General features: G+C 33.0%; 1 protein-coding gene across 1 annotated transcript in view; it reads left to right on the top strand.

Moving 5' to 3' along the window:
- The window catches only part of LOC113822164 (zinc finger MYND domain-containing protein 19-like), a gene marked incomplete at its 5' end in the record, with an annotated part of 9,801 nt that extends 8,856 nt beyond the window's left edge, over positions 1 to 945 (top strand). Inside the window, one exon of the mRNA XM_070117574.1 lies at positions 1 to 945. This exon is cut by the window's left edge and continues 787 nt beyond it.
- Positions 946 to 5,000: the final 4,055 nt, after the last annotated feature.

Below are 5,000 nucleotides of genomic sequence, written 5' to 3'. Positions count from 1 at the left end.
GTTATAGTACCTCCAGTATGGTGAGGTTGGGAGTCTGCTGGCAAATTATTTGATGAATTTTGATAGTGAGCAAGTGAAGTTTGACAGTGAGTAAGAATGAATCTTTAGATAGGTGTTGGCGTAAGAAAATTTGTGAGGTTGAATCAAGTATAAAAATACTCTTTCAGTAGAGTTTTGTTGCTTACATTAGAAATTGTCTATAATTGGTTAGCTACACAAAAGACTTTTGTTCAGTTCTTTTTTTAAGATCAATAAGATTCTTATCTAAAAAGATTGACGTGAAAAGGGAAAAAGTATATAGTTTTAGTATGATTCTTCAAGCATTCCAGAGGCATGAGAAAATTGAATTGATGAATAAAATTAATTGATTGTGAGACAACAGTGAGGAAGGCAACATAAAGACTCTAGCAATATTGTTATGGACATCATAAGGAAGTTCGAACATGCAAATTGCAAGTTCTGCAATAGTATATATATATTTATTTCTCAAAATCTTTATAATTGTTGAAGTTTTTGTTGATGATATATGGTGTAGCCCATGGAATTTTAGATGCTTCTCTTGTAAAGCAATGTATATGTATATCTAGTCGAGAGATTGCTGTATATCAATTTAAATAGCTCTGGCTCTGTTTATTATTATTATGATTATTATTATTAGTAGTATTAGTATTAGTATCATTATTATTATTCATTCATTATTATTATTATTATATTTTATGTTTTAGCTTAAATTTCAAGGGCAACTTTAAAAAATTTATTTTCAGGTAATCCTCAACTAACATACACTGTTAGTTATGACAATTAAGTTTAGTGGATGTAAGGAAACTTTGTGATGTCTATCAGCAATGTATGCTTGAGCACACTATTATGAATAAATGATGATTATTCTTAGAAGAAGAAAGACATATTCAAAATATTTTGAGGCAAAAACAAAAGAAAAAGAAAGATTTTTCAACCAATCTTTGGCGCTATGTATTGTACAAAAGTATTGGCATGTTTACTTACAGATATGTAACTACTGAATATGACATGTTGCTTACTAACAGTCTGATGCAGGTTGATGTTGTATGCTAATCTAGTACTGACCTGCACTTACAGTGGGTTACACCTCATCATGGGGAAAAAAAGTAAATTGGTGTAACAGAGTGCAGTGCTTGCTCAACTTCTCATTCCATAAGAGCTGTATGTAATGGTTTTGAAAAAGTTTTTTTTTTATTGATTATTGTTGCAATATATATATTTTTTTTCCAAGTGGGCACAGGTGATGTAATATCAAGTTTTGTTAGATGTACAAAGGTCATGATCCAGTGTCCTGTATGGGAGTGGTATTTATTACAGCTTGAGTCTATTTATTCCAGTAATTTTAGTATTTTTTCTTAATAGTATTAGAGTTTATGATCCATTTAATTATTACACCCTTGGTACCTTGTGGCTCAGCCTCATCTCAATTTTGTTTACCTGTGAAAAATCTTGTCATAAGACAGTGACTTTCCTTAGAATATGTAATTTTTCACTATATTTATAAACATACAGGCAAGCAGGGCAAACTGACAAAGATACTGGCAAGACCACAGACTTTTATACATAGGTAAATACACATGGGTGTAGGGAAATATTTTTAGATATGAAAAGAAATAGGTATTTATGTACCCTTGAATCTGCCACTCACAAAAGTAGTTAGTACCAGAGAGCACAAAACCAAACCAGTACACCATACTACCCAACAAAAAGTTTATCGAACCAAAATCTAGACTAGCTTCATGGACATTACCTATCTAGATTCTGATTAGACTACTTTTTTTTTTACTGGGTTGTATGGTGCTTTGGTTTGGTTCTGCTCTCTGCGGTGCTTACCACCTTGTGACAAGCATACAGGTAACAGGTTCGAGTCATTGTCTGGGAGGGTATATAAGTAACATATAAAATGGGATATGGCATTCTTCCATCTTACACAGAAATATCTTTGTAGACAGACACACACGTGAATTACCAGTATATGCAAACCTGCCAAACATTATTCTTAAACTGAAGTTTGCTTGTTTTTCTGTATGTATGTATATATGTATCTAGAATTTCTAAAAGGAAAGGTATTAGTAGAAAATGTAATAAACACCATTACGAGTTTTGACATGCTTTACACATCTGTCCAGGTGAAGTAGAGAAGACAAGAGTCTCATGGTCAATAACAGTTCCACAGGGTTGCACCAGGGACCACTCCATGAGTTTTGGGTGAAGAGTGCTGAATTTTCTCTGTTTCATTACTTACCTTTATAATATGGTTGCTCACCTCTTTACCACAAGGCTTGAGCATACATGGCGATGACTGTGGTGCAGCTCTAGGAATTTGTAGGAAGTAAAAGACAAGTGATGTCATAGGATGAGGTCTGATAGACACTGTTGTATGTGTTTTTGACATATCACTTTAATTATTAAGTGACAACTAACCCAAGTTCCTTGTTTAGTGTTTTTCTAATCTGTTCCATAATATATATTTTTTTCATGGCTTTCTTATTAATTTTTAAAAGTGTTTGTACACGTAATTAATTTGTCCAAAAGGTTTTTAATCTGTAATCTTTCATCATTTGCTATTTCATTCTTCATGTGAATGCATTTTTCTTAGACTATGAAAACATTTCTGGATACTAATATTGCTTTATACGACTACAGACTTTCTCTCCCTGTTCTTGTGTTCTTTTTAACAATACTGAAATGAGGCTTTCTTAATAATGACAAGACAATAGAGTAAGATTATGGGCATGACATGTACTTTTTAATGGTAGTTTGATTTAGCTTTAACACTGGAGACATTCTAGAGGGCCTGGAATTGAAAAGGGAATAGACTTGACATGTATTGTAGACTTGGAGAGGAAAGAGAAAAAGGCCATTGAAAAAAGAAATCTTTAAGGAGTTTGTTATGTGGGGTTTATGTTGATCTGTCCATTGAGAGGGTCTAAAAGATGTAACATAAAATTTGGTGATTCCTATTAGTTGAGTTAATTTCACATTCATATATTGTTTAGTCAACTAACTTAGATTGTTGATAGTGTAATTTGTATGATGATATCTTCAGTCTGATACAGATACCATATCATGACAAGTAATGTTACCAAAAAATATGAAGAAAAAAAAATCAAATATTTCTTTAAGTATTTAAGCATGATGATTAACTCTCTGGAATCCAAAAATCTATGTTATCATTATGTTTTGGCATTTCTTTGGAAGTAAGAAAGCCCTTTAGCATTCAGAATTCATATTGCTGTCCAGTGTTGCATTCATGTTCTTAACTTTTGTTCCTTTTATACAGTATTTATTTAGCATTAAATAATTACACATGAAGTAACTAACATAGGCAGTAGCTTTTTTTGTAAGTTCAGACCACTAATTGAACCATTAAAGAACTGACATGCTAACAGAAAATCCTCAAGCCTAATTTAGTTTTCACAGAGCTATACTAACATAGCTTTGTGATAATTAATGCATAACTGTCATTTTAGAATGCAAAAAAAGGACCAGATGCTAAAAAAAAAAATCAGATATATGAATACTTGGTATGATGTCATGAGAACCACTCTCTTGAATACCTGTCACAGATCAACAAACATGTTACATTTGAGATTGTGATGTTCCATCAGCCATGTGTAATTAACAATCTGTATTGTATAAAGGCAGGGTGTATCAATATTTTTTGTGTAGAATTCATTTGAGCAGCTATTTTTACTTGATGATCTCATACTAACACTAGCATGCTGGTTACTAGCCTAAGCTGTTAATGTTTTTTCTCCCTCTCTTGGATAATACTTCATGGATTAGCTCTTAGTGGTATTTGGTCCAAATTTGGTGATGGTGTCCTTGCTTCATACATTTGGCGTTTATTTATTCAAAATTGAGAGGATAAGCTATATCCAAAACGAGCATGGGACACCTCCAAATTTTCCCAAAGCCCAAAGACAGGACTGAAGTATTTGTGATTTTTGAAAGTAGCTGCTCAAGTGAGCATATTAACGGAGAGTAACTAGGAGAGTATATCAGTAATTGCCTCACTTGCACAATGTCACCAAGAATACCATTTGCCTTTTTTTGTGGTAATTTTGAGAATTTTCCACCGAGTGTAGGCTAAGAAATAATGTGTTTAAATATTCAGTTGTGAAAGGAAAGTAAATAATATTTGTTAAATGGTGTAGGGCATTTAACAAGTTGGGTTTGTGAACATGAATTTTTTTCAGTTTCATTTCATTTTATTTCATGAGGATTCAGATTTTAAATATGATTTAATTTTTATTGTTTTGATGTGAGTTACAATTGCTTGATTTCTCTGGGAATGACTTTTCTTGCATTTCACTTACATAAAGCACCCTACCCTCAGGCTTTCCACAGTCTGACTTCATAACTCACTCGGCCATTTCAGGCTTGTGCCCAGAACTGAACTCGGTAATGAAATGTATTTTCTCTGGTGTCGCACTCATGGCCCAAGTGCTGCCATTATATGTCAGTGCCTTTTACAAGTCGTCATTACCATTTCCTTGCATCCTTCCAGGCAGATCATTCATGTTAACCTTACAGGCATTTGTAATTGTTAAGTTTAAGGACAAATTGTAGGTATGCATTGAAAGGGGGAATGTATGTACTGTGTGTAGTTTGAACATTGACTGCATTTATAGAACTCATGTGTCTTGCATCATAATTTATTTTTATTTTATTACAAATGAGGCTTTTTTGAAAGCAGCAACTTGAAATGAGGTATAATGTACATCTGTATTAATGGGAATATAAGTGGTTTTGAAGGACAGTATTTGTTGCAAAGAAAATTTTTGACGGATATGGGTTTTTCCCTCCTGCTGTGTACTGACACAGGACTAGAGGGGGAATAAAGATAAAACCAATTAACAAAAATAAGAAAAAATTATAACGATACGTTGCTCTCTCCCACACCTTCCAAGTTATTTACAACCAATCACAACGCTGATGAAGTGAAAAGCATTTGCATTCTTTTCTCTACTGTT

Source organism: Penaeus vannamei, chromosome 40, assembly GCF_042767895.1.
Source record: "Penaeus vannamei isolate JL-2024 chromosome 40, ASM4276789v1, whole genome shotgun sequence".
In the NCBI taxonomy this organism is placed as follows: domain Eukaryota; kingdom Metazoa; phylum Arthropoda; class Malacostraca; order Decapoda; family Penaeidae; genus Penaeus; species Penaeus vannamei.
The sequence above is the reverse complement of the archived record's forward strand: the minus strand, read 5'-3'. Positions and strand labels throughout refer to the sequence as shown.